The sequence below is a fragment of the Trichechus manatus genome, unplaced genomic scaffold, assembly GCF_000243295.1.
Source record: "Trichechus manatus latirostris isolate Lorelei unplaced genomic scaffold, TriManLat1.0 scaffold00244, whole genome shotgun sequence".
Classification (NCBI taxonomy): domain Eukaryota; kingdom Metazoa; phylum Chordata; class Mammalia; order Sirenia; family Trichechidae; genus Trichechus; species Trichechus manatus.
The window spans coordinates 2,589,274-2,616,837 of NW_004444180.1; the positions used below are offsets into that span (position 1 = coordinate 2,589,274).

A 27,564-nucleotide genomic window follows, 5' to 3' on the forward strand; every position below is an offset into this window, starting at 1 on the left:
CACCAGCACACCTGCCTGGCATCAGAGGGGAGTCTTTGTGGGAAACGTGGCATCCAGCCCCCGAGGGGAGGATAGTCGTTGCCGTGGTCCCAGGGACGGGACAGCCCTTGTCTCCGGACAGAGGCTGCAGGCTCAGGCTGAGGGTGCAGGGGCTGGGGGAGCACTTCTTTTGGGAACACTAGTCAGGGTGAGGCCCCAGGGTTTCAGACAGGGCCCCGTTCAGTGCCCCACTTGTCCCGACGGGCCATGGGCATTCCCGAGGCCCTGCACTGGTCCTTGCTGCCCTTGTTTCTGCCCATCCAAGAGCCACGTCTCCTTCCACCTGTGGCTCTGGATGTGGGTCTCTGAGGGGCCGCAGAGGCAGCTGGCTGTCTGGTCTGCAGGCCTGAGAGGCCTGGGGGAGCTGTGTACCGCATTATCACCCCAGGACTCCGGGTGTAACAAGGAAGGCCAAGGCCAAGTTAAAGGTGGTTAGGGAAGGGGTAAGAAGAGGGGTTGGTAATTTCCATTTCATTTTCAACATGAAGGGTTTGAGACAAAGCACAGAGAATAAGGAAACCCTGGTGGCACGGTGGTTAAGAGCTACGGCTGCTAACCAAAAGGCCGGCAGTTCGAATCCACCAGGCACTCCTTGGAAACCCTATGGGGCCGTTCTACACTGTCCTATAGGGTCACTGTGAGTTGGAATCAACTCAACGGCAATGGGTTTGGTTTTTTTGGTTATAGAGAATAACCAGTCAGAAGCCCCGTCCCCCCACTCTGCCAGAGGCACGGGTTGGGAGTTGGTCGTTCCGCTTGTATGTTTATGCTCTTGTGATGTATGTGACCATGCAGCCTAGACTCTCCTTGCACGCCTGTGAGCCTGACTCACGTGCAGTCACGCCAGGGTAGCTCGCTGTGTGCGCCTAGCCAAACGTGCAGTGCCGCCTTTTCACCTTTTCAGCGTTTCGCAGTGATGTATTCTGATTCTGAGCTTTCAGTGGCTCCCGAGGGATTCTGTCCTGAATGCTTCGCCTACTGTTGCCCCCCACGCCCTCACCCCGTTTCACGGACCATTGTCACCCAGACTTTTGGTTTTCCCTTTTTAAACAAATCTGAATTAGTCATTGTCATCGTGTTCCCTGTATACAGTCAAGACTTGTTTATCTTCACCCACAGATTTGCTACTTTTCTTGTCTTACTGTTCTGTTTTGTTCATCACTCCTTCCTTTGGATTTAATTTCCTTCTTCCTGAAGTCTGAGTTTCCTTCAGTGACATCTGGTGATGTGAACTCTCAGTTGTCTGAATGTTTTTTATTTTACCTTCATTCTTGAATGGTGGTTTAGTTGGAGGAAAAGTTGTAAGTTGACACACTACTACTGTCTCCTGGCTTCCTTGGATTGTCAAGCTAATTGACATTCCTTTGTAGTTGATCCTCCCCTCTCTGGTGACTTTGGATACCTTCTCTTTGACTTTGGTGTTTGGCAGTTTCACTCAGGGCTTCAAAGTGGTTCATTCTGGTTTGAACCCCTGCTGAGAATTTGCATTTCTAACAAGTTCCCTGAGGAGAATTTGCATTTCCACTCCAGATATACAGAATCAGAACCTATATTTTAATAGGATCCCCAAGCGATTCTTATGTATAACTTCCTGAGAACTTGTTAGAAATGCAAATTCTCAGCAGGGGTTTGAACTGGAGCAAACTGGCTCGAAGCCCTGGTTTCACTACAGTGTGTCTAGGTGGTGGATTATTTTTATTTATCCTACCCAGAATTTGTTGTTTCTTGAATCTGAGAGCCTACGTCTTTCATCAAGTGTGGAAAATCAGCACCATTGTGTTGTAGAATGTTGCATTTCTTAATCTCTCTGATCTCTCCTGGAAACTTCCATCTGGCCACCTCATTCTGTCCTCCTTGCCTGTCTTTCATACTGTCCATCTCTGTGCTGCATCCTAGGCAATGTCTTTCTAGTCCACCAACATCCAGGTATGGCTTCTTGAGTGGGCACAGAGGTGTGGCAGGGCAGGAGAGGCTGGACCTGGGCTCCTTCGGCAACTGTGAACTCCTGGATCAGAACCTTCTCATCAGCCCTCCACTGAGCGTCTCAGTTCTGTCCCCTACTCTCTGCCCCCACAGCTTCACTGCCTTTTGTGATAATACTACCATTTCCTTCTCACTTCCACTTCTGTCCTTCAGTCTGCTTCTTCCTAGTCCATTCTGCATGACCAGTGAGTAGGTTAACGAGTGTATCTACCTGTGATGGAGGTCCTGGCAGGTCATGGCCCTGCCTAGAATCCTCCAGGGATTGCTCATTCCCTCCAGGCCTCTGTCAAGAAGCCTCGGCCAGACCCATGATAACCTGGCCCTGCCTCGTCTTTGCAGCCCTGCCACCTTGACCATAGGAAGCACTCCCTGTCCTCGTCACAGCTATGCTTTTCAGCTGGGCACCCCCGACGGTCTTCCCACAACTGCCTGTCTCTTCATGGTGAAAAGATGTCCACTCTCAAATTTCAAGAGGAATTTTTTCCTGATCAGAAAAATGGTATATGCTCATTATAGAGCATATGAAAAATACAGAAGAGAATAACGAAGAAAGAACAGTCTCCTATTGTTTTATCACCCGGAGACAGCAGCTGTTAGGATTTTGGCATATGTCCCCCCGCCTAGTTCTGACGAATATACACATCTGAGCTGCTTCCACACAGACTATTCAGTTTGACTTCTGTTTTTTTTTCCACTTGTAACGTGATCATTACCATTTATCATTTAAAATTCTTTTTAAATGGATTTTTTTGTCTGTGTGTTTAGGCAAATATTTCATTTTCTTGATTTACTGCATTAGAGAGAATCTGCGGAACGATCTGGAAAACCAACGAGAATGCACGTGGAGGGCTTTCCTGGTATGTTTCTGTGAAAGAAGAAAGGAAATAATAAAGATCAGAGTGGGAAGTATGACATAGAATTCAGAAAAACAAGTTTAAGAAATCAGAGGAACCAAAATCTGATTTTTCTAACTTTTTTTTATGGAGGTACAATTCAAAAGCTGGTTTATGAGATCAATAAAACTGATAAACCTCTACGCAGACAGATGAGGGAAAAGAGAGAGAAGATACAAATTGCCTGTGTCAGGAACGAGAAATGTGACACCAGAGCAGATTGCTCAGGTATTAAAAGGTCAATAAGGAAATGTTACCGATAAATTCAACAGCTTAGATGAAGTGGGAAAATTTACTGAAAGACACAAACTATCCAAGAAATAGATAACTTGAATAGCCCTATAGGTGTTAGTGGCATTGAAGTTGTACTTAAAAACATCTCCTCCAATGAACACTCCAGGACCTTATGGCTTTCCTGGTGAATTCTACCAAACATTTAAGGAAAAAAATAAAATAAATTCTAGACAACATCTTCCAGAAAAATTAAAAGGAGGGAATACTTCCAAACACATTCTGAAGCCAGCATTACCCTGATATGAAAACCAACCAAAGACAGTACAAAAAAAGAAAGGTACAGATAACTATGCCCCATGAACACAGGTGCAAATAGTCTAAGCAGAATTTCAGCAAATCCAATCCGAGAATATATTAAAGGAATAATATATCATGACTGAGTAGGGTTCAGGAATGCAAGGTTGGGTTAACATTTACAAAAATAAATCAATGTAGTTAACCCTATTAACAACAATAACAAATACAAACCATATGACCATCTCAAGAGATGCAAAAAAAAGCATTTGAAAACACCCAAGAGCCATAAATTATAAAAGCCCTCAGAAACCTGATAAAGATTATCTACAAAAGATCTATAGCTAATATCATATTTAGTGATGGAAGACTGGCTGCTTTCACCTTAAGATCAGGAACATGCCAAGGATGTCCACTCTCACCATTTCTGTTCACCATTGTGGTGGGGATGCTAGCTAGTGGAATAAGGCAAGAAAAGGAAAATTATAGGCATCCAGATTGGAATAGAAGGGGTAAAATTGTCCTTAGTTGCAGATGACATGATGAATCATGTAAAAATCTGATGGAATATACAAGATTACCACTAGAACTAATGTGAGTTTAACAAGGTTGGAGATACAATAGGCATATATCAATTGTATTTCTATATAGGAGCAAATAATGAGCAATCAAAATTAAAAATACCATTTCCGGTAGCATCAAAAAATACGAAATACCTAGAGATTAATCCAACAAAAGATGTGAAAGACTGTATACTGAAAGCTACAAACACTGCTGAGAGAAATGAAAGAAAATGAAAATAGAGATTATACACGATGTTCGTGAATCACAAGACTCAATACCGAGCACTCACTTTGGTGCAATACCATCAAAATCCCGGCAATTGACAAGCTGATTCTAAAATTTATATGGAAATGCAAAGGGCGTAGAATACTCAAAACAACTTTGAAAAAGAACAGCAAAGTTGGCAGACCAACACTCGCAGTGTAGTATTGCCATAAAGATAAGCAGATGGATCAATGGAACAGAATACAGTCAGGATATACCTTCATATTTATGGACAGCTTGTTTTTGACCAGGGTACAATGCCAATTTGGTGGAGAAAGGATAGTCTTTGGAACAGAAAATTCTAGAACAATTGTGATATTCATATGCCAACAAAATGAACTTCAATCCATGTTCTGCATCATACATAAAACTTGACTAAAAATATATCGTAGACATAAATTTAAAGCCTAAAACTATAAACTTCTAGAAGAAATCATAGGAGATATAAAAAAAAAAAATGGCATAGCAGGGGGAGCGTCTGACCTCCTCTAAATTCACAAGGGGGAAGAAGAGAGAATCATCAGCATCAACAGCCCAAAGCTGATTCCTATGAGGTACCATCCTACAACCTATTTATCAATTCTGACACCAGCCGTCCCTCCCATGGCACTCTGTACTTCTCTGCTGGGTTCGATAATTCATCGCAATGGCCACACAGAACTCACGGACAATACTCACGATTATGGCGTTTACTAGGGAAGTAACAGGTTAGAATTCAGAATCAGGAACAACTCAGGATACAGTTCTTTGGTCAGGACAGCTTCTCAGCTGTGCCCACAGGCAGGCCTCTCCTGAGCCCTCGGCCTCTCATCCCTTGGCACCTCAACACCTCAGCCCTTGGCCTCTCAGACCCTTGGGCCTCTTGGGCTGGCCTGGCCTCTGCCTTGTTTGGGAAAGTGTTACAAAGCTCTTCAGTTCCACCAGTAAGTGCCCAGAGGCACCCCACTCTGCCAGGAAGCCTCCTGCCCAAAGGCATTCAGCTTTCTTGCTCCAGGACTTGGCACACCCACTGTAACTGCCTTGCTCAATGGGCCGGGAAGGCCAAGGTGCCGTCTCCTGCCAGTCTGCTGGTTCTGCTGCCATTTCCTTGCTACTGCTTCTTGCCTTCTCCAGGGTTACAGCTCTCTCTCTCTGGCTTCTGAATCTAGGGGGTTCTCAGCACAGGGATCCCAGGTCCAAAGGACATGCTCCACTCCTAGCTTTTCTTTATGGATGGCTCGTTTAAGCCGAACAGGATGGCAAATTTGACCAATCCCCTTGTTAGGGTTCTCTCCACCTTATTTGCATGGTCCCACCCCTGCAAGGGTGCCATGCACCTTATTTGCATTATTAGCAAGCTGTCCAATCCCTTTGGCAAGCCACAATGACTTTACTCACACAATACCATGCAGTCATTTCACGGGAGTTACAAACCATGGCAAGGAAGGCCACATAAAAGTGATCCACCACACCGCAGGCCACCCCCTGGCTTTTCTAGCCATGGTTCTTTCATATTTGTAGGATAACTTCCCCCTCCCTATCATTTTACCAGTCCAAAGCAGTCATTAACAATTAGTCTTTCAGTAGGATGAGGCTACTCAGGTCCCAGCCATCCTTCAGGTTGGCTGCTGGTTTCCATCTGATCTGGTCAGTTTCTCCAAAAGTCGTCTTGGCTTCACCCTTTCTGGTGTCTGATAAAACTTAACTGAGAGAAGATTATTCCCTTGCTCTGAGCCTCACAAGGTATCAGCATAGTAAGACCTTTAAGGGAGTTTAGGTTTGGTCACCGTGCTCCAGGCCAGTGGTACCTCCCTGTTAGCATCCACCCTTTCGTATTTATGCTTCTACAATTAAAGTGTTTACAATCACAGTTAACCCTGTTAACAGTCAGCGCTCACGACTGAATCATATAGTCCTGTTAGTACCTTCCCCCACCTTCTCTTCCCCAGACCCATCAGGAAAACAGCAAACTATTCAGTGGGGATCCTCCCTTGGCCCCCCCATTTTGTGTCTCAGCACACCCATGAAAGCGTGTAAGCCAGCCACTTCATGCCTTTATCTCCTCCAATTTTAGCTGACCACTGTTTAAATTGCCCGTCCCTATCAAACCAGTACTCCAAGGAGACAAGCACGTGCCTTGATCTGAAGACTCTTCTGTCCCGGTTGGAACTGTGAGCATCTGCATCCATGAGCAAAGTCCAGTCCAGAGCGAGCATCAAATTGCAGCAGTCTACACTGGCTCACGGGGTCAAACACCGTTCTTTTCATTCAGTTGGGTTCTGGTCAGCTCATCCCTAGCCATCCACGCTAGGTCAGTGGGTATCAGCTGTAGGCTCCAGAGTCCACATACTTCCTGCACTTCAGACCAGCCAGTCCCTTCTCTCTCATCCCTAGCTCCTGTGGGTGCCAATGAAACGTGTCCAAACTCAGCCCGTCTCTTCATTGCCATGCCACCCCCACTTCCACTCATCGAGTGGACCCAGGTGGTCACCACAAGCAAGCATACCAGGCCGTCTGCTCGCCGGCTCCCTTTAACTTTCAGTCTTAGAAGGGGGTTCTTCTGATGGGCACGGACTTTTCCTGCCTCAGTGCACCCCAAGGCAAACTGCTTGAACTTCAAAAAGCAAAACAATCACTTTTTTTCCTGCAGGTCCTTGCTTCAAATGCAAATTTCCTGCTCTCCCAGCAGTTCTGAGGGGGTCTTCGTGTCTTTTCAAGTGCAAATTTCCTGACTCTAAAGGATTCTGGGGGAAGCTCAGGATTTGTAGCTAAGCCCCCAGTACTCTATACACAGAGCTGCTGGATCAAAATGAACAGCCTGTGTTTCTTTCGGGCAAATCCTAGTTCCCGTTTTAGCATATCCAATCAAGTATTGACTGAAGGTGGGGTTACGTGCTCTCTGTTACCTGTAATACCCGACAGTCATTTCCATCACACATTTAGGTCTGTTTTACAACACTAGGGGATGGTAGTTGTTGTTAGGTGCTGTCGAGTTGATTCCCACTCAAAGCGACCCCACGTACAACAGAAGGAAATAGTGCCCGGTCCTGCGCCCTCCTCACAATCATTGTTATGCTTGAGCCCACTGTAGCAGCCACTGCGTAAATCCATCTTGTTGAAGGTCTTCCTCTTTTTCTTTGATCCTCTATTTTACCAAGCATGATGTCCTTCTCCAGGGATGGGTCCCTCCTGATAACATGTCCAAAGTATATGAGACCAAGTCTTGCCATCCTCACTTCTAAGGAGCATTCTGGTTGTACTTCTTCCAAGATAGATTTGTTCCTTCTTCTGACAGTCCATGGTATATCCAGTATTCTTCGCCAACACTACAATTTGAAGGCATCAGTTATTCTTCAGTCTTCCTTATTTCATTGCCCAGTTTTCGCATGCATCTCAGGTGAATGAAAATACCATGGCTTGGGTCAGGCACACCTTAGTCCTCAAAGTGACATCTTTGCTTTTTAACAATTTAAAGAGGCCTTTTGCAGTACGTTGGCCTAATGCAATACGTCGTTTGATTTCTTGACTGCTGCTTCCATGGGTGTTGAATATGGATCCAAGTAAAACGAAATCCTTGACAACATCAGTCTTTTCTCTGTTTATCATGATGTTGCTTATTGGTCCAGTTGTGAGGATTTTTGTCTTCTTTATGTTGAGGTGTAATCCATACTGAAGGCTGTAATCTTTGATCTTCATCAGTAAGTGCTTCAAGTTCTCTTCACTTTCAGCAAGGAAGGCTGTGTCCTCTGCATATCACAGGTTGTTAATGAGTCTTCCTCCAATCCTGATGCCCTGTTCTTCTTCATATAGTCCAGCTTCTCAGATTATTTGTTCCACATATAGATTGAGTAAGTATGTTGAAAGGATACAACCCTGCTGCACACCTTTCCTGACTTTAAACCACACAGTATCCCCTTGTTCTGTTTGAACGACTGCCTCTTGGTCCATGTACAGGTTCCTCATGAGCACAATTCAGTGTTCTGGAATTCCCATTCTTCGCAATGTTGTCCATAATTTGTTGTGATCCACACAGTCGAATGCCTTTGCATAGTCAGTAAAACACAGGTAAACATTTTTCTGGTATTTTCTGCTTTCAGCCGTGATCCATCTGACATCAGCAGTGATATCCCTCGTTCCATGTCCTCTCCTGAATCCGGCCTCAATTTCTGGCAGCTCCCTGTAGATGTACTGCTGCAACCGCTTTTGAATGATTTTCAGCATAATTTTAGTCGTGTGAGATATTAACGATACTGTTCGATAATTTCTGCATTCGGTTTGATCAGCTTTCTTTGAAATGGGCACGATTATGGATCTTTTCCAGTTGGTTGGTCAGGCACCTGCCCTCCAAATTTCTGGGCATAGACAAGTGAGCATTTCCAGCACTGCATCCATTCCTTGAAACATCTTAATTGGTATTCCATCAATTCCTGGAGGCTTGTTTTTCACTGAGGCCTTCAGTATAGCTTGGACTTCTTTAGTACCATTGGTTCTTGATCATACACTACCTCCTAAAGTGGCTGAATGTCAACTAATTCTTTTTGGTACAGTGACTGTGCATTCCTTCTATCTTCTATTGATGCTTCCTGTATCATCCAATATTTTCCCCATAGAATCAGTCAGTATTGCAACTCGAGGCTTGAATTTTTTCTTCAGTTCTTTCAGCTTGAGAAATGCTGAGCATGTTCTACCCTCTTGGTTTTCTAACTCCAGGTCTTTGCACATTTCATTATAATCCTTTACTTTGTTTTCTCCTGCCGCCTTTTGAAAATTTCTGTTTAGCTCTTTTACTTCATCATTTCTTCTTTTTGCTTTAGCTACTCTAAGTTCAACAACAAGTTTCAAGTCTCTTCTGACATCCATTTTGGTCTTTTCTTTCTTGTCTGTTTAATGACCTCTTGCTTTTCTTTCTCTATTTTTTTGTGATTTAGGTGAAATTTTACATAAGCAAAATAGTTTCTCATTAAAAAGTTAATACACACATTGTTTTGTGACACTGGTTGCCAACCCTGGGGTGTGTCAACACTCTCACCTTCACTCCAGTTTCCTTGTTTCCATTCGTACAGTTTTCCTGCCCCTTCCTGCCTTCTCGCCTTTGCTTTTAGGCTGGTGTGCCCATAAGTCTCATATACATGATTGTACTATGAAGCACGTCCCTTATTTGTGTTATTTCTGGCCCTGTGTTGTTGTTGTTAGGTGCCGTCAAATTGGTTCCGACTCATAGCAACCATGCGTACAACAGAACAAAACAGTGCTCGGTCCTGCGCCATCTTCACAATCGTTGTTTGATCGGTGCTTGAGCGCATTGTTGCAGCCACCGTGTCAATTATCTCACTGAGGGTCTTCTTCTTTTTTGATGACCCTCTACTTTGCCAAGCATGATGTCCTTCTCCAGGGACTGATCCCTCCTGACAACATGTCCAAAGTAGGTGAGACAAAATCTCACCATCCTTGCTTCTAAAGAGCATTCTGGTTGTACTTCTTCCAAGACAGATTTGTTCGTTGTTTTGGCAGTCCATGGTATAGTCAGTATTCTTCACCAGCACCACAATTCAAAGGCGTCAATTCTTCTTCAGTCTTCCTTATTCATTGTCCAGCTATCGAATGCATATGAGGTGACTGAAAACACCATGGCTTGGGTCAGGCGCACCTTAGTCTTCAAAGTGACATCTTTGCTTTTCAACACTTTGGCCCTATAGACGTATCTAATCTTTGGCTGAAGGGTGAACCTTAGGAGTGACTTCAGATACTGCGTTAAAAGGGTGTTCAGGGGCCAGAGTCTTGGGGTTTATCCAGTCTCTGTTAGGCCAGTAAGTTTTTTTTTTTTTTATGAATTTGAATTTTGTTCTACATTTTTCTCCTACTCTGTCGGAACCCTCTATTGTGATCCCTGCCAGAGCAGTCGGTGGTGGTAACTGGGCATAATCTAGTTGTTCTGGGCTCAGTCTGGTGAAAGTTGTGGTAGCTGTGGCCCATTGGTCCTTTGGACTAATCTTTCCCTTGTTTCTTTGGTCTTCTTCATTCTCCTTTGCTCCAGCTGGGATGGGACCAGTAGATGTATCTTAGATGCCCACTTGCAGGCTTTCAAGACCCCAGTCGCCACTCCCCACAGTCGTATGTATTTTCTGTGTTATGTCAATTGAGTTAGATGTCCCCCAAGACCATGGTCACTAGCCCTCAACCAAGTAGTTTGGTCTCTCAGGGAGTTTGGATGTGTCTGTGAAGCTTCTATGACCTTTCCCTGGTTCTTGCTGTTTTCTTAAGCAGCATCATTATTGGTCTAGTTTTGAGATTTTTGCTTTCACCTCAACATAAAGAAAACAAAAATGCTTTTTTCACGTATGACGTCCTTGATGTCATTCCACAACTCGTCTGGTCTTCAGTTGTTGTGTTCAATGCATCAAATCTCTTCCTGAGGCGGTCTCCAAATTTAGGTGGGACATACTCAAGATCATATTTTGCCTCTTGTGGACTTGCTCTGATTTTCTTCAGCTTTAACTTGAATTTTCATAAGAGTAATTGATGGTCTGTTCTGCAGTCGGCCCCTGGCCTTGCTCTGACTGATGATATTGAGCTTTTCCATTGTCTTTTTCCACAAATGTAGTCCGTTTGATTTCTGTGTATTCCATCCGGCAAGGTCCACATGAATAGTGTGGACCACATTTATGTTGCTGAAAAAAGGTATCTGCAATGAAAAAGTCATTGGTCTTGCAAAATTCTATCATGCGATCTCCAGCGTTGTTTCTGTCACCAAAACCATATTTTCCAACTACAGATCCTTCTTCATTTCCAACTTTCGCATTCCCATCACCAGTAATTATCAATGCATCTTGAGTGCGTGTCTGATCAATTTCAGAAGCTGGCAAAAATTTTCAAATTCTTCATCTTTGGCCTTAGTGGTTAAGTGCGTAAATTTGAATAAGAGTCGTACTGACTGGTCTTCCTTGTAGGCGTATGGATATTATCCTATCACTGACAGCATTGTACTTCAGGATAGATCTTGAAATGTTCTTTTTGACAATGAATGCGACGCCATACCTCTTCAATTTGTCATTCCTGGCATAGTAGACCCTATGTCTGATTTCAAAATGGCCAATAGCAGTCCATTTCAGCTCACTAATGCCTAGGATATCAATGTTTATGCATTCAATTTCATTTTTGATGACTTCCAATTTTCCTAGATTCATACTTTGTACATTCCACGTTCCAATTTTTAATGGATGTTTCCGGCTGTTTCTTCTCATTTTGAGTCATGCCACATCAGCAAATGAAGGTCCCAAAAGCTTTACTGCATCCATGTCATTAAGGTCAACTCTACTGTGAGGACGTAGCTCTTCCCCAGTCATCTTCTGAGTGCCTTCCAACCTGAGGGGCTCATCTTCCGGCACTATATCAGACAATGTTTCACTGCTATTCATAAGGTTTTCACTAGCCAATTTTTCAGAAGTAGACCAACAGGTCCTTCTTCCTAGTCTGTGTTAGCCTGGAAGCTCTGCTGAAACCTGTCCACCAAGTATGACCCTGTTGGTATTTGAAATACCAGTGACAAAACTTCTAGTATCACAGCAACACACGTCACCACAGTGCCTTCTACTCTACCTACAACACTAGGTGGGAGGAACATTCGATATCCGTAATGCATTCAGATAAACACATAACCCTTTTTTAACATTCCGGTTTCATCTTCTCCACCCCTTGACTATCTTCCCATTCATATCCATATGGCCTCGGGCCTCTGGCTGGGTAGAACCAGAAGTCCCTGGCCTCCTATCAATCATCTTATTTAACGGGCCTGGCTTCTGCCCCAAGCCATTCCAGATGTGGCTTTTCTCTACTCAGCTGCACACAACATCTCCTTCCTTTCAGCCATTACAGACGACAACAACCGAAGTAACCATCTAAGAATCAAAAGTGCCACTTCCCACTCCCCTTCATTCTTTCTCTTCCTGTCCCATGCTTCTGTGAGTCTGGAGCCATTGCAACGAGTCATGCTTCTGATACCAACTGTAAAAATGATGGCATGGCAGAGGGGTTACCTGACCTTCTCATCTGACTTCACAAGGGGGAAGAAGAGAGGATCATCATCAGCATCAACAGCCTAAAGGTGATTCCTGTGAGATGGAGGTCGGACACATCTCCACCCTCCCACCTTTTTTAAGCAATTCTGACACCAGCTGTCCCTCCCACAGCACTCTCTACTTCTCTACTTCAATGATTTGTTGCAGTGGCCACACACAACTCACAGACAGTATTCACGATTATGGGGTTAATAAATCCCATAAGGGAAGTAACAGGTTACAATTCAGGTTCATGAATGCTCAGAATACAGTTCTTCAATCAGGACAGCTACTTCTCAGCTGTGCCCATAGCAGGCCTCTCTCCAGACGCTTGGCATCTTGGCCCTTGGCCCCTCAGCACTCTTGAACCGGCCTGGCCTTTGCCCTGCTTGCGCAAGTGTTACAAAGCTCTTGTAGGTCCCCCAGTAAGTGCCCAAGGGCACCCCACTCCACCAGTAGGCCTCGGCCCAAAAGCACTCAGCTCTCTAGCTCCATAAGTCAGCAAGCCTAGCTCCGCTGGCAAGTGCCCAGAGACACCCTACTCCACCAGCAAGCCTCCTGCCCAAAGGTACTCAGCTTTCTTGCTCCATGGGCCGGGAAGCCCACTGTGCCATCTCGTGCTGGTCTCTTGGTTCTGCTGCCTCTGCTGTTGCCATTTCTCTGCCGCTGCTTCTCACCATCTCTGGGGTTTCAGCTCTCTCTCTCTCTGTCTCCTGGGTCTAGGGGGTTCTTGGCGCAGGAATCCCAGGTCCAAAGGACGTGCTCCACTCCTAGCTTTTCTTTCTTGGTGGTAGTCAGGTCCTCTCTTTCCACCTCTGGGATGGCCCATTTTAAGCTTAATGGGATGGAAAAACAGACCAATCCCCTCACTAGGTTTCCATACACCTTGTTTGCATGGTCCCACCCCCACAAGGGTGCCTTGCACCTTATTTGTGTTATTAGCAAGCTGTCCAATCCCCTTGGTGGGCCTCAAGCACCTCATTTGTACAGTCCCACACAGTCACTTGGTGGGAGTTACAAGACCATGGCAAGAAAGGCCGTATAGTGATCCATTGCACCACAGGGAAAACCTTGTGGTCTTGGGTTAGTTAAAGATTTCTTAAATATGACACCAAAAGCAAAAGCTGTAACAAGAACATACTGATCAGTTGGGCTTCCTCAAAATTAAAACCTCTCTTTGAAAGACACTATCAAAAGAATGAAAAAACAAACCAGAGACTAGGAGAAAATTCAAATCATCTGTCTGGTGAAGGACTTGTATTCATAACATATAAAGGACTCTTAAAACTGACTAATAAGATGACAAACAGCCAATGATAAAAATGGGCAAAAGATTTGAACAGACACGTCACCAAAGAAGAAGTACAGACAGGCACATAAAAAGACGCTCAGCATCATGTTATTATATAAAACAAAACAAAAAACCTAACCCCACTGCCACTGAGTCGATTTTGACTCATAGAAACCCTACAGGACAGAGTAGAACTGCCCCATAAAGTTTCCAAGGCTGTACATCTTCGTGGAAGCAGACTGCCACAGCTTTCTCCTATGGAGTGGCTGGTGGGTTCAAACTGCCAACCTTTCAGTTAGCAGCTGAGCACTTTTAACCACTGTGCCACCAGGGATCTCTGTGTTAGTAGGGAAATAAAAATTAAAACCATAATAAGTTACTGCTACACACCTATCAGACTGGCTATAATTAAGAAGACTTACCTTACCAAGTGTTGGCAATGATGCAGAGGAATTGGAACACTCATACCTGGCTGGTGGGAATGTAAAGTGGTGAAACCACTGTGGAAAACAGCTTGCTAGTGTCTTAAAATGTTAAATATACACCTACCATATTATCCAGCCATTCTGTTCGTAGGAGAAATGAGAGGATATGCACATACCAATGCTCATAGCATTTTATTCTTAGTAGCTAAAAATTGGAAACAATCCAGTGTCCATGAACATGTCAATATATTTTTTTAATCGTGGTATATCCATACCATGGACACTACTCATCAATAAGAGGAATCAACTATTGATACCCACTCCAGTCTGGATGAGTCTCAAAAGAAGCCAGACCAAAAAAGAGTATGTGCCTATGCCGTTGAATTAATGATGCTGGTGAAGAATACTGGATATACCATGGACGGCCAGAAGAACACACAAGTCTGTCTTGAAAAAAGTACAGCCAGAATGCTCCTTAGAAGCAAGGATGGCAAGACTTCGTCTCCCATACTTTGGACATGTTATCAGGAGGACTCAGTCTCTGGAGAAAGACACCATGCTCAGTAAAGTAGAGGATCAGCGAAAAAGAGGAAGACCCTCAACGAGATGGACTGACACACTGGTTGCAACAGTGGGCTCAGACACAGCAACGATTGTGAGGATGGTGCAGGACCAGGCAGTGTTTAGTTCTCTTGTACATGGGGTCACTATGAGTCAGAACCGACTCGACGGCACCACAAAACAAAAACATAAAACTCTAGAAAATGCGGACTAATCTAGAGTGACAGAAAGCAGATCAGTGGTTGCTTGGGGATGGTGGGTAGGGGCAGTCGTGGGAGGATGAGAGAACAAAGGGGCAGCAGAGAACTTCTGAGGACGATGGGTTTGTCCCTTATCTTGATGTGGCAATGGCTTCATCATACGTCAAAGCTTATCAAATTGTACACTTTAAACATGTGCAGTTTATTCTGTTAATTATTCCCCAGTAAAGCTGTTCAAAGAACATATAAAATAAAAATATTTTGCATAGCAAACAAATTTAAAAAGTGATAACCCAGGGAGAATAGCTGCAACTCATCACAAACACAGTTAATTTCATCAGTATACCAAAGGCTCCTCTAAATCAAGAAAACAAAAAGATAAAGGATATTAAAAAACAGATCACAGAAAAGGAAATACCAATGACTCTTAAGGCTAGAAAGATGCTGGAACTCAATTACGATAAGAGAAATGCAAATCGAAGCATGGGGATTTTGTTTAACTCATCTGGTTTTTAAACATCAAAAAGTCTGGTAATCCTCTGTAGGTGCACGGACGGGAAGATGCTGGGTCCTTGCTGGTAGGAGAAGGAACTGGTGCAGCCTCTCTGGAGACAGAGAAGCCATTTTAATCAAAAGGAAAGGTGTATGTGTCCTCTGACCCTTCCAGAAATTTATTCTACACGTATCTTACACATACGCAAAATACTCCACCACCAGGACACTGATTTCTGCAATTGCTAAATAGCAAAAGGCTGCAAACCATCAACATAGCTGCCAGTAGAGGTCTGATTAAGGGAATTATCATATATCCAGTAAACAGCCATTAAAGAACATGATGCCGCCCTCTCTGCTGCTGAGAGGTGGCACTGAGATCTGGTCCCAGAAATGGCGGTGCCTCAGGTTCAGAAGACTGTGTGGGAACACAAAGAATGTTTACAAAAGAGAGAGCTGTCTGCCTGTTGCCATGTCTGGAATCCTTTGAAGAACACTGGAATTATCTTCTCTTTAAAGGATAAATAGAACTCGGTTGTAAAATCCTCTGGGTCTGGTACAGTTTTTAAAGGAGATCTTTAATCCCTTTATCGTCTCTTTTCTGGTAATTTGTTCTAAATAACTTTACTGCATCTTTTCAGGGGTAATTTATTTATTGCCATTTCTCCTCTCCGTTTTCAATGTTGTTACCACTCATAGCAACTAATTATCTTTTTATTATTTTATGTTCTTCTGTAATATATCATTTTTTTCTTGCCTGAGCTTTTATATATTTGCTCTTTTTTCTTTCATCAAGATCATGAGGGGTTTTTCTATTTTATTTTATTACAAGTTATCTTAAATAACTGCCTTTATGCTATTTTTTTATTTTCTATTAATTAACTTTGACTTTTATATTTATTAATTCCCTCTGCCTGGTTAATTTATTTTGTTTTCTTTTTTAAGAAATTACTTAGTTAAAATTACTTAAATAAAAGTAATTTTTATTTATTTACTTATTTAAAGTTTTTATTTAAAGCATTTACTTGAAGGTTTTCTTCTAAAAGGCATCTTAAGGGCTATAAATTTTCCTCTGATTGCAGCTTTAGCTGTGACATATTTTAGTATGAAATATTTCCTTTTCATTACTTACTTGTCTTGTTTTGATTTTCTTTTTAATCTAGACTAGTTTTAAGAAATTGTTTCTTAGTTTTTAAGCAGTAAATATTTTTTACCACCATTATTTATTTCTCATTTTATAGGCTAACAGTGAGAGCATGTGGTCTGTGAAATCTCTACTGCTTTTTTTAATGAAGATTTTCTTTGTGTCCAAGTCTAAAAATAAGATCATTGTAAATGTTCCATGTTCCTAAGTATAGACGGTGTAGTCTCTATTTGTGGAACACAGTTTTGTTTATATAAACAGTCACATACATGTATGTAGAGATGGGTCTTGTAGACAGACATAAGTGTATACCTCTGTATACTTATTCATTGTGCTATTCAGATATGCTCCAATTTACCTTCCACGCCTTTTTAATCTAACACATCTGCCAAATTTGGAAAGCGCACAATTAAAATCTTCTCTGCCCTTTGCTTATTATGTTTCTGAAGGTTAAACGGCAGTTTAGTGTAGTGGTCCAGAGCACAGCCCTGTAGCTAAACTCTACCAGTTAACTACCTGTGTGACCTTGGGCAAGCTACTGATGTACCTGTGCCTGTTTCCCCCACCCATGACCCCTCCCAGGAGAGCTGTAACGATTAAATAAGTTAGAGCACGTGAGCACGACCCAGTGCCTGGTACACAGCTCCAGTGTCTCCCTCTTCTGCCCTGACTTCTCACGCTCACATCCCCTTGGTGTCAACACCAGACCTGCTCCTCCTAGTAAACAGCTCCACACCCAGCCCAGTTCCTCGAGCACAGAGCTAGAAAGCAGTTCTTTTTGCCTCTCTGTTCCTTAATATCTTATTTCTTTATAATATTCACATGTATAACTTTACAGATGTGTATAACGAAACATATGTATTGTTGTTGTTAGGTGCTGAGATCTCCTGCGTTCTTCTCCCACAGCTGCATAGTTCTTTCCGGTGTGGGAGTACTGTAGTTCATTCAGCTACTCTCCTATTTATGGGCATTCAGGTTGTTTCTAATATTTAACAGTGACAAACAGTACTGTAATAAATATAGTTGTTAGGTGCTGTCCAGTCAGTTCCAACTAATAGCGACCCTATGTACAACAGAACGAAACACTGCCCGGTCCTGCGCCATCCTCACAATTGTTGTGAAGCTTGTGCCCGTTGTTGCAGCCACCGTATCAATCTATCTCGTTGAGGGTCTTCCTCTTTTTCATTGACCCTCTACTAAGCATGATGTCCTTCTTCAGGGACTGGTCCCTCCTGATAACATGTCCAAAGTATGTGAGACGAAGTCTTGCCATCCTTGCTTCTAAGGAGCATTCTGGCTGTACTTTTTTCAAGACAGACTTGTTTGTTCTTCTGGCAGTCCATAGTATATTCAATATTCTTCACCAACACCATCATTCAAAGGCATCAATTCTTCGATCTCTCTTATTCATTGTCCAGCTTTCGCATATATATGAGGCAACTGAAAACACCACAGCTTGGGTCAGGCACACCTTAGTCCTCAAAGTGACATCGTTGCTTGTTAACACTGTACTCTGTCTTTTGCAGCACATTTGTCCAGTGCAGTATGTTATTTGATATCTTGACTGCTGCTTCCATGAATGTTGATTGTGGATCCAAGTAAAATGAAATACTTGACAACCTCAGTGTTTTCTCCGTTTACCATGATGTTGCTTATTGGTCCAGTTGTGAGGATTTTTTAATTTATTTATGCTAAAGTGGAATCCTTACTGAAGGCTGTAGTCTTTGATCTTCATCAATAAGTGCTTCGAGTCTTCTTCACTTTCAGCAAGCAAGGTTGTGTCATCTACATAATGCAGGTTGTTAATAAGTCTTCCTCCAATCCTGATGCCCCGTTCTTCTTCATATAGTCTAGCCTCTCAGATTATTTGCTCAGCCTACAGATTTAATAAGTATGGTGAAAGTATACAACCCTGACGCACACCTTTCTTGACTTTAAACCATGCAGTATCCCCTTGTTTTGTTTGAATGACTGCCTCTTGGTCTATGTATGGGTTCCACATGAGCAATTAAGTGTTCTGGAATTCCCATTCTTTGCTGCAGCTCAGGCCAGGTGTACTACTTCAGTCACATCACTGATGCCAGCCAGTGGGAGTGGCCCAGTGGCAACAGCAGCGGTGGTGTCAAAACTGGGCAGGGTGAGCCTACCAGGGTCCACTGCTCATACCTGCTGGTCAAACACAACCCGTCACAGCAGCCCTTGTCCTGGAGGCAGGAGATCACCGAACCAAGAAGGAGGCCCTGGAGCTAATCAACAGCTACATCCAGAAGATCCAAGTTGAGTTTAGGAGGGCTCTTGAGTCTCTGGCCTCACAGTTCAGCAACTGCAGCTCAGCCAGAGGAGACCTGGATGTCTTCAGAAGCCAGATGAAGAAGCCATTTGAAGACACCTCGATTGCACTGCCAGCGGGGGAAGATGAGTGGGCCTGTGCTCGCAGATGATGGCAGCCGGGTCTCCCCCTCTGCTGAAGTCACAGAATACTCTCTGTTCCCAAACTAGCTTGGAGGGTGCTCTTCAAGACCGGGGCCTCTGGGGCCCCTGTCTGCCCTGAATTGGGGCAGCCATACTAGACTCCTCTGCATCTTAAGGAACTGACTTAAGAAGGGCCACCGGCGTGTGGGGGAGGGCTCCGAGAAGCAAGGGCAGGCGATGATCTGTCGCAAAGAGAAGGCCTAGTCAGCTGTACTGCCCCTGGCCACCCCAATACCAGGTCCAGTGGTGGCAGGAAGCCCTGGAGTGGTTGTTCCAGTTATGCCACGTTCTCCTATTCACTGCAAAAATTAAATGCTTGACCTAGGGGCTCAGGGTGGCCCGGCCCTGGGGTCCTCTCTTAGGGGCACTAAAATATGGATGCACATATGTATATTTTTTGAGGGGGTGCTATCTTTGTCTATTTAATGTTTACTTGGTTCCCCTCCCCTCTGGTGTTGCTGTTGTTAGGTGCCATTGAATTGGTTCCAACTCATAGCGACCTTATGTACAACAGAATGAAACACTGCCTGGTCCTCACATTCGTTGTTATACTTGAGCCCATTGTTGCAGCCACTGTGTGTCCATCTCGTTGAGGGTCTTCCTTTTTATAGTTGACCCTCTACTTTACCAAACATGACGTCCTTCTCCAGGGACTGGTCTATCCTGACAACATGTTCAAAGTATGTGAGGCGTAGTCTCGCCATCCTTGCTTCTAAGGAGCATTCTGACTGTACTTCCTACAAGACAGATTTGTTCGTTCTTCTGGCAGTCCATGGTATATTCAGTATTCTTCACCAACACCACAATTCAAAAGCATCAGTTCTTCTTCGGTCTTCCTTATTCATTTTCCAGCTTCCACATGCATATGAGGCAACAGAAAACACGATGGCTTGGGTCAGGCACACCTTAGTCTTCATCCCAGCATGGGGATGGCTCTGGACCAGGCAGTCATGAGTCGGGGGCTGACTTGATGGGCGCTAACAACAACAATATGTGGGGGGACTTTCTCCAAGGCTGCTGGGATGATTCCATTTCATTCTACAGTGTCCTGACAACGGCGTGACACTGCCCAGTGTGTGTGTGCCACATGGTCCCTCTTGATGGGAGTCCACGTGGCTTCAAGTTTTGGCCAGTTTTCCAAAAACCTTCCTTGAGCCCATGTTCCTGCAGTGGTACTGTTGTTCCCACATGATAAATTCCCCGGAATAGTGTATTATACGTCACGGGACGGGATGCATCACCAGGCTGCCTTCCTGGGGGCCATCTGACCTGGTGTTTCTGGAGACAGGGCTCCCCGTGGCCGTTTCCTAGACAGCAGTCACTGGCAGGGCTGTTGCATTTGTGTCCACCGCAGGGGGCAGGGTTTCTCCACTACCGCCCAGCACTATTGGGCCGGGCAAGTTCTTGTCATGGGGGGCATCCCTCCTGGGCGCTGTAGGATGTTTAGCAGTATCCCTGGCCTCTACCCACTCAGTGCCAGCAGAAACAACCCCCCCGCCCCCAAATTGTGACAACCAAAAATGGTCTCCAGACATGGGAAATGTCTCCTGGGGCGCCCCAGGTGAGATCCACTGGGTTAAGGTGTCACCTCAGGCCTTCCTTCCCTCCTTCCTTTCAACTTTTTAATTGGAAGTAATTCTGAACCTACAGAAAAATTGCAGCGCTAATAAGACACTGGATACCCGTACATCCTTTACTGAGATTCACCAATTGTGAATATTCTGCCCCATTTGCTTTTGCATTTGATACACCTTTCTAGATATATAAGGAACCCTGGTGGTGCAGTGGTTAAGTGCTCAGCTGCTAACCAAAAACTCAGTGCTTCAAACCCACCAGCCACTCCACAGGAGAAAGATGAGGCAGTCTGCTTCCATAAAGATCACAGCTTTGGAAACCCTATGGGACACTTGTACTCTGTTCTGTAGGGTCTCTATGAGTCAGAATCAACTTGATGGCAGTTGGTTGGGTTTGGTCTAGATGTATATTCACAAAATAGTTTTCTTAAAAACCATTTGAGAGTAAGCAGCATACTCCACGGCCCTTTGCCCCTACATACTTTGGATGTGTTTCCTGAAAGTAAAGGTATTCTCTGAAAATGATACAGTGATCAGCCTCAGTAATTTAACATTGATACAGCCTTTTACCTAACCCGTCATCTGTATTCCAGTTTTGTCTGTTGACACAATCGTGCCCTTTATTGCATTTTGTCCCTCCACTGGAGGATCCAGTTAAGGTATAGATGTGCCTTCAGCTGAAGTGTCTCTTAGCTTCAGCTTCATTTGGGATGTGTCCACTCTGTCTTTTAGGATACTGGCGTTTTTGAAGGGGGTAGTCCCCTTCTTTCTTGGGGGCTTTGATGTTTCCTCCAGGTTAGATTCAGGTTGTGTGTTCCCAGCTGGAACGCCACCTAAGTGGCCTTGGACCCTTCCCTATCCCAAGGCACACGGAACCTCTGCCTTCATCTTGAGGGTCATTCAGTCATTCAGTCAAGATGGCATCCACCTTGTCTGCTGTATGGTTACTATTTCTCCCCTTGCAACTAATAAGCAAGCTGGAGGGTAGGGGGTCATTTAAGGCCATGGAAATATGCTGCTTCTCATAAAATATATCTCCCTGGATTTACATCCTTCCCTGAACTGGTCTTTGTTAGTGATTGCAAAATGATTTCCCAACTCCAGCATTCCCTCCACAAAAGTACTGCAAGAAAAAAATGCTCTCCATGCAGAATGGTATTCCAAGAGAAAATATCTCAGCATTCCACTGTAAGGAAGAGCTCTCTCTGTTGTTGTTGTTAGATGCCGTCCAGTCGGAGCCGACTCATAGCAACCCCACGTACAACAGAACCAAACACTGCCCAGTCCTGTGCCATCCTCACTGTCGTTGCTATGTTTGAGCCCACTGTTGCAGCCACTGTGTCAATCTATCTCCTTGAGGGTCTTCTTCTTTTTCACAGACCCTCTACCTTACCAAGCATGATGTCCTTCTCCAGGGACTGGTCCCTCACGACATGTCCAAAGTACGTGAGACAAAGTCTCGCCATCCTCACTTCCAAGAAACACTCTGGCCAAACTTCTTCCAAGACAGATATGTTCATCCTTCTGGCAGTCCATGGTATATATTGAATATTCTTTGCCACCACCACAATTCAAAGACGTCAATTCTTCTTCGATCTTCCTTATTCATTGTCCAGCTTTCACATGCATATGAGACGGTCGAAAATACCATGGCTTGGGTCAGGTGCACCTTAGTCCCCAAAGTGATATCTTTGCTTTTTAACACTTTAAAAAGGTTTTTGCAGAAGATTTGCCCAATGCAAGATGTCGATTGACTTCCTGACTGCTGCTTCCATGGACACTGAATGTGGATCCAAGTAAAATGAAATTGTTGACAACTTCAATCTTTTCTCCATTTATCATGATGCTCCTTTTTGGTCTAGTTGTGAGGATTTTTGTTTTCTTTATGTTGAGGTATAATCCATACTGAAGGCTGGGGTCTTTGAACTTCATCAGTAAGTGCTTCCATGCCTGTTTGCTTTCAGTAAGCAAGTTTGTGTCATCTTCATACTGAAGGTTGTTAATGAGTCTTCCTCCAATCCTGATGCCCCGTTCTTCTTCATATAGTCCAGCTTCTTGGATTTTGTTCCACATACAGATTGAATAAGTATGGTGAAAGGATACAACCCTGACGTACACCTTTCTCGACTTTAAACAACACAGTAGCCCCTTGTTTTGTTTGAGCGACTGCCTCTTGGTCTATATACATGTTCCTTGTGACCACAATTAAGTGTTCTGGAATTCTCATTCTTCACAATGTTATCTATAATTTGTTATGATCCACACAGTCAGATGCCTTTGCATAGTCAATAAATCACAAGTAAACATCTTTCTGGTATTCTCTGCTTTCAGCCAAGATATAGCTGACATCAGCAGTGATATCCGTCATTCCACATCCTCTTCTGAATCCACCTTGAATTTATTGAAGTTCCCTGTCAATATACTGCTGCAACAGTTTTTGAATTACCTTCAGCAAAATTTGAATTGTGTGTGATACTGATGATATTGTTTGATAATTTCCATATTCTGTTGGATCACCTTTCTTTGGAATGGGCACAAATATGACTCTCTTCAAGTCAGTTGACCAGGTAGCTGTCTTCCAAATTTCTTGACAGAGGCAGGTGAGCACCTCCAGTGCTGCATCTGCTTGTGTTATTCCATCAATTCCTGGAGCCTTGTTTTTCGCCAGTGCCTTCAGTGCAGCTCGGACTTCTTTCTTCAGTACCATCGCTTCTTGGGCTACCTCCTGAAATGGATGAACATCATCCAATTTTTTTTTGGTACAGTGAGTTTGTGCATTCATTCCATCTTTTCATGCTTTCTGCATTGTTTAATATTTTGCTCATAGAATACTTCAAAATTGCAACTTGAGGCTTGAATTTTAATTCAGTTCTTTTGGCTTGAGAAATGCCGAGCGTGTTCTTCCCTTTTGGTTTTCTAACTCGAAGTCTTTGCACATTTCATTATAATACTTTACTTTGTCTTCTCCAGCCGCCCTTTGAAATCTTCTGTTCAGCTCTTTTACTTCATTGTTTCTTCCGTTCGCTTTTGCTACTCTACATTCAAGGGCAAGTTTCAGAGTCTCTTCTGACATCCATTTTGGTCTTTTGTTTCTTCCTGTCTTTTTAATGACTTTTTGATTTCTTCATGTATGATATCCTTGATGTCATTCCACAACTCGTCTGGTCTTCTTCGTTCATTAGTATTCAATGCGTCAAATCTATTCTTGAGATGGTCTCTAAATTCAGGTGGGATATACTCAAGGTCATAGTTTGACTCTCGTGGATTTGTTCCAGTTTTCTACAGCTTCAGCTTGAACTTGCAATATGAGCAATTGGTAGTCTGTTCCACATTCGGCCCCTGGCCTTGTTCTGGCTTATGATATTGAGCATTTCCATCATCTCTTTCCACAGATGTAGTCGATTTGATTCCTGTGTTTTCCATCCGGTGAGGGCCATGTGTATAGTTGCTGTTTATGTTGTGGAAAAAAGGGTATTTGCAATGAATAAGTCGTTGGTCTTTCCAAATTCTGTTACACTGTCTCCAGCATCATTTCTATCACCAAAGCCATATTTTCCAACTACAGAGTTCTTTGTTTCCAACTTTCTCATTCCAATCACCAGCGATTATCAATGCATCTTAATTGCATGTTTGATCAATTTCAGACTGCAGAAGTGGTAAAAAGCTTCAATTTCCTCGTCTTTGACATTAGTGGTTGGTACATAAATTTGAATAATAGTCTACCAATTGTTTTTATTATTATCTATATGCACGGGCTCATTTTTTAAAAATCATAATTCTTTACTGTCCTTAATTATTTTGACATTCAAATTGTCCCAGATTTGCCTAATGTGAGCCCCCCCTTTTTTTTTAGCATTTTCTTATTTTCTGGTATAAAAATAAGTTTATACCTACCCTACCCCAGTCCTAGAATCAGCCACTTCTCCTAGGAGTCCTGACTCCTTTTAGTGCGGAATGAAATTATTAGAAACCAAAATCTGGGCACTGGGTGTGCTCATTGCTACGGGGATGTTTTTTTCCTCTAGGCCCTTCCTGCAGGAATAGTGAAGGAAACATATGCATAACCCACTCCTCACTTATCGACGCAGTTAGGGTCCAAAGACCAGATTGTTATGCAAAAATCGGCATTATGAAAAAATGGATGACCACATCAGATCACAAAATGGAGGATGCCTACATCATTGCATAACTGCCGAATTACATTACATAACTGCCAAATTACAACATTATATAACTGCCAGATTACATCATTACATAACTACCAAATCATGGAGAATCATGGCCTAGCCAATATGACACATAACCTTAGCCTTCACAGCTGGTGTTCCCTTCGCCTCACACCTCAGTGTTTGTTACTGCCAGACGTACGTCGTTAATGCGCAGACAGTAGATTTTTCACTATTGTCATAAATGTGAAATGCTGGATAATGAGATCATCGTTAAGTGAGGAGTAGATATATATGTGCACGTGTACTTACATATACAGGGATGTGCATATAGATGAACATATCCATAGCTTAGAAATCCTTAGGCCACTCCATCCCCACTGGGTTCTTCTTTATTTCCAAGCCCCTCACCCACAGTGAGAACCCGAGTCCCTAAACACACTGGCACACAGACTCATTGCTCCACGTATGATGCACTTAAAACCGTTTCAGAATCTCCTTGTCCACATCACTACAAAATCAAACCCAGCAGAGTCTGAGATTTGTGTGTAATTCCCTGACTCGACCCACTCAAGACCCAGGGCATATCATCAAATACTGTCGTCTCTAATTACTTAACAGTTTTCTCCCTCCCTCCCTCCCTCCCTCTCCCTTCAATGTGGTTTTGTCATTCATTTGAAAATCAGTTGGATAAACAAATTTTTCCAACTTGTTTTTCTCGTAACCATATTATTGAGGTATAGTTTACATACCACAGAATTCACCCATTTTCAGTGTGATTGTAGGAAATTGACTAAGTTGTGCAACCATCACCATGATCCAGGTCTGGCACATTCCCATCACCTCAACAAGATCCCTCGTGCCCATTTACAATTAATCCTTTCTCCCGCTTCCAGATCCAAGCAACTGCTGATCTACTTTCTGTCTCTCTATTTGCCTACTCTGGGCAGTTCATATTAATGGAATCGTACAAAATGTGATCTTACCTGTCTGGCTTCTTTCACTCAGCATAAAGCTTTCAAGGTTCATCCACATTGTAGTATGAGTCAGAACATTGTTTCTCTTTATGGCTGAAAAATATTCCACTGTATGGATAGACGGCATTTTGTTTACCCACTCGCCAGCTGAGGGACACATGGGTTGTTTCCATCGTTTGACATTTAGGAATCGTGGTTCTATGAACATTCGTGTACAAGTTTTTGTGTGAACATGTGTTTTCACTTGTTTGTTAGATTCCTAGAAGTGGAATTGCAGGGGTCCTTTAAAGGCTTAGGAAACATTTTCTGGATTTAAGTTCATTTCTTAAAAGTGAACAAGGGACAGTTTCTAAGTTGAAGGTTTCAGCTTGACCTCAGAAGGACTTGTTAACAGTTCAACACGAGGACAGTGCCATTTCCAGAGACTTACGATAGTTTCATTATTATTTTCTTTTAATAATTCCACCAGTTTCACTGGGGAGAGGGTCCATGGGACTTCTCATATTGCCATTCAGACGGGAACTGTCCCCTATGCTTTTTATGAAAAAGTTTTTACATTTTCTGTTTTGCCTTTAAGTCCATGATTCATTTTAACTTAATTTTTATATAAGCTGTGAGGGTTGGTTGAGGTTATTTGTTTTTTTTTTGCCTATGGATTGTCTATTTCTCTATTTTTGTTCGTTGATTGTTGAAAAGGCTATCTTTCCTCTATTTAATTGCTTTTGCACCTCTGTAAAAAATCAGTTGGGCATATTTGTATGGGTCTCGTTCTGATTTCTCCAGTCTGTTCTATCTCTCTACATTTCTCTCCTTCCGCCACGACCACATTCTCAATTACCATAGCTACGTAAGTCTTGAAATCAGAGCAATTGTTTCCTCCCACTTTATTCTTTCTTTTCATGCATGTTTCAGCTATTCTAGTTCTTTTGCCTTCCTATTAAAATTTTAGAACAATCTGGTCTATAGCTACAAAATAGCTTCTTGGGATTTGGATAGAAGTCAAGTTAAACCTGTATGTCTCTTGGGGAAGAACTGACATCTTTGCTTTGTTGAGTCCAACAATCTATGAGCATGTACGTGTCTCTCTGTCTACTTAGATCTTCTTTTTCCGTCTCCAGCATTTTGTAGGCTTTAGCATACAAGTCCTAAAGTTGTTTCGTTAGATGTACATCTATTTCCTTGTTTGGGGACTGATTATAAGTAGTACTACACATTTGGTATTGGTGTCCACATGTTCACTGTTCGTGTAAACAAACACAATTGATATTTCCTTATCTTGTATATGGCAAAATATTGAACACTTATTCTAGTTTTTTGGGGAGATTTCTTGGGATTTTTTAATGCAGTCATGTCATCTACAAATAGGGATGGTTTTATTTCTTCTTGTCTGATGTGTACGCTTTTTATTTACTTGCTTTGTTTCAGTGGCTAGAACTTCTAATGCTATGTTGAGAGTGTTGAGAGCAGACATCCTTGCCTTGTTTTTGATCTTAGAGGGAAACCATAGTCTTTCACCATTAAGAATATTAGCTAGGTTTTTTTTAATAGATGATCTGTACAATTGAGGGTTTCTTTCTATTTCTGTCTGAGAGTGTTTGTTTATCAAGAAAAGGTGTTGACTTCTGTCAAATTTTTATGTATCACTTGATACGATCATGCCGTTTTTGTCCTTTATTCAACTGATATGGTGTATTTTATTAATTGATTTTCAAATGTTAACCCAACCATGCTTTCTTGAGGTAAATCCTACTTAGTCATGGTGTAGAATCCTGGTTTCAATCGGCTAGTATTTTGTTGAGGATTTTCACATCTGTGTTCTAAGAGTTATGCTCCAGCTGTACTTCTTCCAAGACAAACTTGTTCATTCTTCTGGGAGTCCATAGTATAGTCAATATTCTTCTTCAGCACCATAATTCAAATGCATCAGTTATTCTTCAGTCTTCCTTATTCATGGTCCA

The 27,564-nt window shown here is 43.0% G+C and overlaps 1 protein-coding gene across 1 annotated transcript in view; it reads left to right on the plus strand.

The window, feature by feature from the left end:
- The window catches only part of KCNQ1 (potassium voltage-gated channel subfamily Q member 1), a 379,201-nt gene that overhangs the window by 139,098 nt on the left and 212,539 nt on the right, over positions 1-27,564 (plus strand). The gene's annotated exons all lie outside the window — the stretch shown is intronic.